This window comes from Somniosus microcephalus, unplaced genomic scaffold (genome assembly GCF_052327205.1).
Source record: "Somniosus microcephalus isolate GS21.2 unplaced genomic scaffold, FLI_Smic_1.0 unresolved_chr1, whole genome shotgun sequence".
Taxonomy (NCBI): Eukaryota; Metazoa; Chordata; class Chondrichthyes; order Squaliformes; family Somniosidae; genus Somniosus; species Somniosus microcephalus.
Window position 1 is genome coordinate 156,595,611 of NW_028225179.1, and position 10,121 is coordinate 156,605,731.

The following is a 10,121-nucleotide window of genomic DNA, read 5'->3' on the forward strand; positions in this document are numbered from 1 at the left end:
GTGAGAAGGTTGGATCTCAAACAAGCGTGCTGAGCTTGAATAAAGGAGACTATGAAGGTATGAGAGCGGAATTGAGTAGAGTGGATTGGGAAAATAGATTAAAGGGTAAGACGATACATGATCAGTGGTGTACATTTAAGGAGTTATTTTACAACTTCCAAAAAATATATATTCCACTGAGAAGAAAAGGGTGTAAAAGAAAAGACAGCCACCCGTGGCTAAGTAAAGAAATTAAGGATAGTATTCGACTAAAAACAAGGGCATATAAGGTAGCCAAATCTAGTGGGAGGATAGAGGATTGGGAAAACTTTAAAAGACAGCAAAAAATAACAAAAAGATTAATTAAGAAAGGGAAGATAGATTATGAAAGTAAATTAGCAAAAAATATTAAAACAGATAGTAAGAGTTTTTATAGTTATATAAAAAGAAAAAGGGTGGCTAAAGTAAATGTTGGTCCCTTAGAGGATGAGACCGGGAAATTAATGGTGGGAAATATGGAGATGGCAAAAACACTGAATGAATATTTTGTATCAGTCTTTACAGTAGAGGACACTAAGGCCTAGAAATTCATTGACGCCACTTTTGGGGCGCTAAAGTGGGGCGTCCGCTAAAGTTTGCGGCCGCCGCCAAATCTAGGCCACTTCTCCGATATTCATTAGCTTCGCCCTACTAGTTCGGGCGAGCGCTAAAACTGCTGCTGGACGCCTCTCTTTGGGCGCTAAGCCGGAGGTGGTGATCGATAGCGCCGAGGCCGGGTGCAGCGCAGGTGCGGCCATCTCGTGACTGACAGCAGACACCCTGGCGCCGGCCAGCTCTTAAGGGGGAAGGGTCGACTGTGTCTGCTGCCACGCCCTGGATAGTGGAGCCCTCCAGCTAGGCCTGAACACTGCTGCTGGACCCAAATAGCGCCTGAAGACATGGAGAAGGCCCGTGAACGTGCGCAGCGCTTCTCAGAGCGTGATCTGAGTGTGCTGCTTGCTGCTGTGGAGAAGAGGTGCCATGTTTTGTACCCGGACAGTGGCAAGAAGGCGACGGTCCGCGTCTACAGGAGAGCCTGCAGGCATGTCGCCAGCAAGCTGTCAGCCAACAGCGACATCCCCAGGACCGGTGCCCAATGCCGCAAAAAGTTAAATGACCTCACACGCATTGTCAGGGTGAGTACCCTTTCCAATGACCTCCTCATCCTTGCATGTGCACCTCACATTATGGGCAAAGGGACCTGAAAGCTCTAATGGCCAGCCTTCATCCAGCAGCTATGGCACAGGCATGAGCATCAATTGCACATTCTGCACTGAACACACTGGCCAAGCTATTCCACCATGGGAGGCAGTGCAGACAAGATCACGGCGACACACTGTACTTAGAGGCCGTCCTTTCTCTTGCAGGCCAAGCTGGCGAATAATCGCAAGAGCCGGACTGCGACCGGGGGAGGACGACCCCATATCCAGCCACTCACCGACCTGCAACATCGCGTGGAGCGCCTCATGGGTGGCCGGGTGATTGGGCCCGTTGCATGTGGAGATGCCGACCCTGTTCTGGGCAGCAATGGTAAGGACATCACCTTTTGCACCTCTCTCGTCCCACTTGCGCATCAGATCTACATCCTTTGCCACTGTCCGACCAATGCGCTGAATGCCACCACTCATGCATCCCGCACTGACGCCCTCTCCTCACTCTAAAGCTACTCTTGTGCCTTCCTGCTTTCAGATGGTCAAGAGGAGGTCCCTCAACTTGCCAGTGACAGACCCTCCGAGGAGGAGCAGGAGGAGGAGCAAGAGGAAGGCGGCCCATCAGGGGAACCCTCAGCCGCGGCCACCCAGGCCAATGTAGGGGACACGTCTTCCCTGGAGGGCAGCGTGGCGGAAGTGTCGAAGGGGAGGGGAGCTCCTGGGACCTGCGTGCTGCAGAAAGGCGGGAGGGGGGTGGAAGCTCGGTGGCCTTCTCCCCAGAGGGGGGATGCATCGGAGGGGAGTCCAATTGCTGGGCCCAGCGGCCTCCAGCAACGCAGGAAGGGTCGGCCAGCTCAGCGGCCTTCTCCCCAGAGGGAGAGTCCGGCCTCCAGTCAGGAGATGCTCTTCGCCGAGGAGATGGAATGCCTCGAAGACTTGTCCGCGGACTCGGAACGCCGGCACACGGAGCTCATGGCGGCAGTGGCACGGTTGCCTGAGTCCATCGATTCCCTCTCTCGGAGTGTGGCCGACTTCGGGCCCTTAGAGGCCACCAGTCGGGCGGAATACCGGGCAGATCTGTCAGTGACTGGCCAGGTGATTAGTGGTGCCGTCCAGTCACTGGCTGCTCTGCTGCGGTCAGTGAACAGGTCAACACGGGCACTCACTACTGCCACACTCGCTGTGTCAGCCAGGCATCGCCAGGGCACCCGGCGCGCTGCAGCAGCACAGCGGTCTGTCCCTCAGCAGATTGGTGCGCATGCTGCAGTGCTGGCCCGGGCGAGTGCCAGTGTCTCAGGCGACCAGCGAGCGCCTGCCATCCGCCAGCTTGCCGCCATTCCTCCAGCCGCCACTGCCACTCCCCCAGTGGAGCTGCCAGGAGCTGCTGCAGCGACTGATGCTGGCCAGCCACAGCTGCAGCAATCAACAGCCGCCCGCTCGACGGCCAGACCTCGACTAGGCCGACCCCCAAGGGCATCTGCCGTCACGACATGTGCCCCTCAGGAGCCTGCCCCCAGCCTTGCAGCAGCCAATGGCCTTACTTTGAGGCGGAGCAGCAGGGCGGGCAGGGGCCACCCAAAGATGGCCAAGGCATCGCCCTAGCGGGTCAAATAGTCGAATGTGTGGCCATTTGTGTTTGTTTCTTGAGGCCGAGAATTGGATGTTTGTTTTTTGAAGGACGATGATGTGATGTTTGTTTTTGACGTAGGCCAAGAATGACGGCCATTTTAGTTGCCCTATTTTGTTAATCCTCTCCAGGTTGTGGGAGCGAGTAATGTGTTTGAGTGTTTTTTGGGGGTTTCGTCTGTTTTTGGTTTTCATGTGGGAAGGGCCCAGAGTTTGTACAATAAAGCATTTTATTTATTCACATTGTCCATGGTTGATCTTTGAAGTGTTTGTTGCCTTAACCGGCTGAGGGCTTGCGGAGCGGCTGCAATCATGTTCTTTCATTGGCACAAGCCATTCCCTGACAGGGGGCCTAGAAGTGACGTTCAATAAGCCGCCGACGGGCGGCCCTTGGACCTTGTGCCTCCCTCCTGGGCTGGTACTCCTCGTCCTCATGCTCCTCCTCCTGAGGTGGTGGTCCAACGTGAGGTGGCAGTGCCTGAGTCCTGCGGATAGCCAGGTTGTGCAGCATGCAGCAAACGACGACGAATTGGGAGACTCGCTCCTGCGAATACTGGAGGGCTCCCCCGGAGCGATCGAGACAGCGGAACCGTTGCTTGAGCACGCCGATTGTTCTATGAGGTTCCTCGTCGCTTGATGGCTCTCGTTGTATGCCTCTTCAGCAGGGGTCCTGGGCGCGCGGAGCGGGGTCATGAGCCAGGTACACAAAGGATAGCCTTTGTCCCCGATAAGCCATCCTCTTGGGGGAGGCTGTGCCTGGAACATGTCAGCCACAGTTGTCTGTCGCAGGATAAAGGCATCGTGGCTGCTGCCTGGAAAGCGGGCATTGACAGCTAGGATGCGCTGCCTGTGGTCACACACCAGCTGTACATTGAGGGAATGGTAGCCCTTCCGGTTGCGGTACTCCTCGGCATGCTCAAGAGGTGCCCGCAAAGCCACATGCGTGCAGTCAATGGCGCCCTGCACCATGGGGAAGCCCGCTATTCTTGCAAACCCCACTGCACGCTGCTGCTGCTTGTCCAGGGTCATGGGGAAGGAGATGAATTGATGTCTCCTTCTGAAAAGGGCTTCGGTCACCTGGCGGATGCAGCAATGCACGGCGAACTGGGAGATGTTAGCGATGTCCCCAGTAGCGGATTGGAAGGAGCCGGAGGCATAGAAGTTGAGAGCCACCGTCACCTTCGCTGCCACCGACAGAGACGTCCTGCGCATCAGCTGTGGCTGCAGATCTCTCTGAAGCAGCCGGCAGATGTCTGCAACCACCTCCCTTCAGAATCGCAGCCTCCTAACACACATCGCGGCAGACATCGTCAGATAGGAGGTCTGCTGGCGGTATACCCTGCGTGGGTAAGGCCTCAGTTGGCGACGCCTGTTGCCCCCTCTGCGTCTAGCCAGGGCTGCCACTCTCTCACGGCGTCTGTAAGCCCTTCTGGCATAAGGCTGAAATTCAGCGTTGCCACCCAATGCAGCCCCCATTATATGCTGGCAAACACTGAGCTCTGAATGAAGGCAAAGATAATTGGTAAGCTCTGGCCTGAGCCAAAAATACCTGTCCAAGTGTTGGTCCAAACCAGTAAACTCTCCTCCTTGGTCTCTGTCCAAAAAACCGTTGCTCAAGAGTGATTGCTGCAAAATGGCTGGCCTTTATACTGCTGGGTAAGTGCCCTTTAATTTGCGCTCCCTGCGGCCCGGCTGGCCTGTGTACCGTTCCACTTCACAGTCGCTCGGGCCGCCCGGCGCACAATGGGCCGGCGCGAGTGAAGTTCCGGTTTGGGGCGCACAAAGGGCATTGCACTATTAAATGACGTCATGATCTGCGCGCGCAGCAGGGCGCGCGCTAAGACTTTGCACCGGCGCTAAATGTGTCCTGAAGTTGGGGAGAGGCGCAGATCGTGCTGCGCCCGGGCGATAAGCGCCTAGCGCTCAAGATCTACTCCCCCTAAGGCGCTAACGGCTGGCGCGCCCAACTGAATTTCTAGGCCTAAGAATATCCCAACACTGGACAAACAGGGGGCTCTCGGAGGGGAGGAGCTAAACACGATCAAAATCACTAAGGAAGTGGTACTCGGTAAAATAATGGGACTCAAGGCGGATAAATCACCTGGACCTGATGGCTTACATCCTAGGGTCTTGAGGGAAGTGGCGGTAGGGATTGTGGATGCATTGGTAATAATTTTCCCAAACTCCCTGGACTCGGCAAAGGTCCCGGCAGACTGGAAAACTGCTAATGTAACACCCTTATTTAAAAAGGGCAGCAGACAGAAGGCTGGAAACTATAGACCGGTTAGCCTAACATCTGTGGTAGGTAAAATTTTGGAGTCCATTATTAAGGAGACAGTAACAGGACATTTGGATAATCATAATTTAATAGGACAAAGTCAGCATGGTTTTATGAAGGGGAAGTCATGTTTGACAAATTTGCTGGAGTTCTTTGAGGAAGTAACATATAGGGTGGATAAAGGGGAACCAGTGGACGTAGTGTATTTAGACTTCCAAAAGGCATTTGACAAGGTGCCACACAAAAGATTATTGCTTAAGATAAAAAAATCACGGGATTGGGGGTAATATTCTGGCATGGATAGAGGATTGGCTATCGAACAGAAGGCAGAGAGTTGGGATAAATGGTTCATTCTCAGACTGGCAATCAGTAACTAGTGGTGTTCCGCAGGGGTCAGTGCTGGGTCCCCAACTCTTTACAATCTATATTAACGATTTGGAGGAGGGGACCGAGTGTAACATATCAAAGTTTGCAGATGATACTAAGATGGGAGGGAAAGTAGTGAGTGAGGAGGACATAAAAAACCTGCAAGGGGACATAGACAGGCTAAGTAAGTGGGCAGAGATTTGGCAGATGGAATACAATACTGGAAAGTGTGAGGTTATGCACTTTGGCAGGAAAAATCGTAGAGCAAGTTATTATCTTAATGGCAAGAAACTGGAAAGTACTGAAGTACAAAGGGATCTGGGGGTCCTGGTGCACGAAACTCAAAAGTTTAGTATGCAGGTGCAGCAAGTGATTAAGAAGGCCAATGGAATGTTGGCTTTCATTGCTAGGGGGACAGAATATAAAAATAGGGGGGTATTGCTTCAGTTGTACAAGGTATTGGTGAGACCGCACCTGGAATACTGCATACAGTTTTGGTGTCCATACTTAAGAAAGGACATACTTGCTCTCGAGTCAGTACAAAGAAGGTTCACTCGGTTAATCCCGGGGATGAGGGGATGGACATATGAGGAGAGGTTGAGTAGATTGGGACTCTACTCATTGGAGTTCAGAAGAATGAGAGGCGATCTTATTGAAACATATAAGATTGTGAAGGGGTTGGATCGGGTGGATGCGGGGAGGATGTTCCCGATGATGGGTGAAACTAGAACTAGGGGGAATAGTCTTAGAATAAGGGGCTGCTCTTTCAAAACTGAGATGAGGAGGAACTACTTCACTCAGAGGGTGGTAAGTCCATGGAATATGCTGCCCCAAAAAGCTGTAGAAGCTACATCATTACATAAATTTAAAACAGAAATAGACAGTTTCCTAGAAGTAAAGGGAATTAAGGGTTACGGGGAGCGGGCAGGAATTTGGACATAAGTCTAGGTTCGGATCGGTCATGGCCCTGTGGGTAGCGGAGCGGGCCCAGGGGCCGTGTAGCCTGATCCTGCTCCTATTTCGTGTGTCTAATTCTGTTAGATTCAGGAGATGGTTCGGTGATAGTAGATTGGTGGTTAGGATCAGATCAGTCATGATCTTATTGAATGGCGCACCCACACACTCACAACATGGCACCACAGAAAAAATTACAGACTAAATATCAAGATCACGGCAACTCATTCCCGGGGAGGTTGCAGGTATTCCCGGGATCCTGTAGATATTTGGGAGGCCGATTAGTTCGGTGACAATCGCAGCTCCGCCCCGGATAGACAAAACAATCGATCGGTTTAAATCAGTGACGAATTATTGGGAAAATGCTGCATTTATGTCAAAATTCTCGCCCGTCAACTTGTGACTGTGAACTTTCACTGAACTAAACTGAAATATAATCCTCACCTTCAGAAATGTCAGCTCGTCTTTTTGCTCCATCTGTTTCTGCAACTTTGAGAGTTTCTCCTGAATAGAATTTAAATTCTCTTGAATCTGTCGAAGATTTTCCTCCATTGTTTCTAGAATCTTCCCCTCTTGTTCCCTGAGATCTCTGATTAAACGCTGCTCTTTCTCACTGAGAATCTGGTGCATTTTAGCGAACTCGGATGTGATGCAGGTCTGCAGACTGCTCGACTGTTCCTACCAAATGAAATGTGAAAAATTATAGTTTTCCGCATTAAAACCAAAAAAAACCGAATCAAACTTCGAAAATCAGCAAAGGGAGATTTACCCTAATTTCGGAAATCTTCTGTTTCTGCCGCCGCTCCGTGTCTAGAACCGCCGATTTCTTCTCTGTGAGAGAATCGAAGGAAGATTTCAGCTGATCCTGGGATTGGGAGAGAAAATCACAGAATAAACGTGTTCGACCATGAAAATGTGATAAAATAATCAGGCGATCAAACCTGTTCCTTTTACCTTGTAGATTCCAACAGCTTCTTTAATGGGCTTGAAGCGGTGCTCTCTGTGTTCCCGCGCATCTATACAAATGTAACAGATCAATTTCTTGTCAATTTCACAAAACAGCTTCAGTTCTTCCTGATGTTCCTCACAGTGAAGTTTACTTTCCTTCTCTTTCGGATTCAGCTTTAATTTTCGCGCTTTCTCGGCCAGATTCGCTAAGGCCCGACTGACTCTGAGGTTTATTTCCGGAAACTCCTCTCCACATTCCGGGCAGGAGTTTGTCTCCTTCTTTTCCCAACACTGTGTGATACAGGAGCGGCAGAAGTTGTGTCCACACTCCAGTGAAACCGGATCGGTGAAGAAATCCAGACAAATGGGACAAATTGCCTCCTCGGTCCAACTCTCGGCCTGCTGTCTGGAAGCCATGTTCACCCTCAGCACTTCCTGATTCAAACCGCTTTCAGTGTCGATGTTTTTCTGCTGCCGAACACCTTCAGTTCAGCGAGTTCAGCCAATCAGAGCACGGAGGGGAATAATTGAACCCTGGCCGGGAGGGTGAAGGTTCCTGGGGTGTTGACAGTGGGTATGAATGGAACCGCGTTTATGTGTTCAACCATAAATGTATTTTGATGCTTTGGCAACATAAGATGTACCTTATCATGCCAATAAAGCGATTTGTATTGTATTGTATTGAGAGAGAGGGAGGGAGGAGGCGGAGATGGGCGGGGATCGAGATTCCAGGGCACTTTGCTCCAGACTGAACTCACTGCCGACTACAAACCCTCTGGTGACACACGGTGTGAGATAGAGATCCATAAACTGAATTGTGTTAATGATTGCAGCCGCTCACCCTAAAACACAAAGTTCCGCAAATGTCAAGGTGTGACTTTAGATGACAGGTACAGAGAAGATCTTTAGAGGGATTGAAGCATTGAGGATCGATTTTATCTGCTAGAAAGAAAGACTTGCATTTATATAGCGCCTTGGAAGGTAGCAAATGTAACCCCACTGTTTAGGAAAGGAGGGAGAGAGAAAACGGGGAACTACCGACCAGTTAGCCTGACATCAGTAGCGGGGACAATGCTGGAATCTATTATTGAGGACGTGGTAACGGGGCACTTAGAAAATAACAATAGGATTGGGCCGAGTCAACACAGATTAATGAAAGGGAAATCGTGTTTAACAAATCTGTTCGAGTTTTTTGAGTTATAACTAGCAGAATAGAAAAGGGGGAACCAGTGGACGTGGTGTATTTGTATTTTCAGAAGGCATTCGATAAAGTGACACACAAGAGGTTATTAAACATGGGATTTGGGATAATATACTAGCATGGATTGAGGATTGGTTAACGGGCAGAAAACAGAGTGTAGGAATGAACGGATCATTTTTGGGTTGGCAGGTTGTAACTAGTGGGGTACCGCAAGGATCAGTGCTTGGGCCTCAGCTATTCACAATCTACATCAATGATCTGGATGAGGGGACCAAATGTAACATATCCAAGTTTGCTGATGATACAAAGCTAGGTGGGAATGTAAGTTGTGAGGAGGATGCAAGGAGGCTTCAAGGGAATATAGACAGGCTAAGTGAGTGGGAAAAAACATGGCAAATGGAATATAATGTGGAGAAATGTGAAGTTATCCACTTTGGTAGGAAAAATAGAAAAGCAGAGTATTTTTTAAATGGTGAGAGACTGGGAAATGTTGGTGTTCAGAAGGACCTGGATGTCCTTGTACACGAATCACTGAAAGTTAACATGCAGGTACAGCAAGAAATTAGGAAAGGAAATGGTATGTTGGCCTTTATTACAAGAGGATTTGAGTATAAGAGTAAAGACGTCTTACTGTAATTATATAGGGCCCCGGTGAGACCACACCTGGAGTATTGTGTACAGTTTTGGTCTCCTTACCTAAGGGAGGATATACGTGCCATAGAGGGAATAAACGAAGGTTCACCAGACTGGTTCCTGGGATGGGGGGATTGTCCTATCAGGAGAGATTGAGTAGACTAGGCCTATATTCTCTAGAGTTTAGAAGAATGAGAGGTGATCTCATTGAAACATACAAAATTCTTACAGGACTTGACAGGGTAGATGCAGGGAGGATGTTTCCCCTGGCTGGGGAGTCTAGAACCAGGGGTCACAGTCTCAGAATAAGGGGACGGCCATTTAGGACTGAGATGAGGAGAAATTTCTTCACTCAGAGGGTGGTGAATCTTTGGAATTCTCTACCCCAGAGGGCTGTGGAGGCTCAGTCATTGAGTGTATTCAGGACAGATATCGATAGATTTTTGAATATTAAGGGAATCAAGGGATACGGGGATAGGGCAGGAAAGTGGAGATGAGATAGAAGATCAGCCATGATCTTATTGAATGGCGGAGCAGGTTCGAAGGGCCAACTGGCCGACTCCTGCTCCTATTTCTTATGTTCTTATGTTAAGATGCATTGGATTTTCTGTCGAGGCCAGGTCCTCCCAGGAAACTCCATAACACAGGCCCCTGTGCTCAATGGGTCCTTCCCAGGGACACTGGCCCAGAAAAAACATCAACTGATGTTGGAAGGCCTTGGAGTGTCAACTTTCCTCCAATATTAGGAGGAATTTCTTTACATGGAGATTGGTGAGAATGGGGAACTCGCTGCCTCATTGGGTGGTTGAAGTTGAGAGCATTGATGTATTGAAAGTGAGGCTTGAAATCCAAGATGACTTTATACTGTACAGAATGTATTTGGAGCTTGTTTCGTATATGTTTGAGTAAATGAAGTTTGTTTTCGGAAATAGAAAAGATTCTCGAG

At 49.7% G+C, this 10,121-nt stretch overlaps 1 pseudogene across 1 annotated transcript in view; it reads right to left on the reverse strand.

Moving 5' to 3' along the window:
- LOC147096312 (zinc-binding protein A33-like) overlaps positions 1-7,758 on the reverse strand; it is a 52,632-nt pseudogene extending 44,874 nt beyond the window's left edge. Inside the window, exons 1-3 of the transcript XR_015074883.1 lie at positions 7,348-7,758; positions 7,163-7,258; positions 6,838-7,071 (exon numbers count right to left, since the gene is read on the reverse strand). The product of XR_015074883.1 is annotated as a zinc-binding protein A33-like (transcript). The remainder of the gene's footprint in view (positions 1-6,837; positions 7,072-7,162; positions 7,259-7,347) is intronic.
- Positions 7,759-10,121: the final 2,363 nt, after the last annotated feature.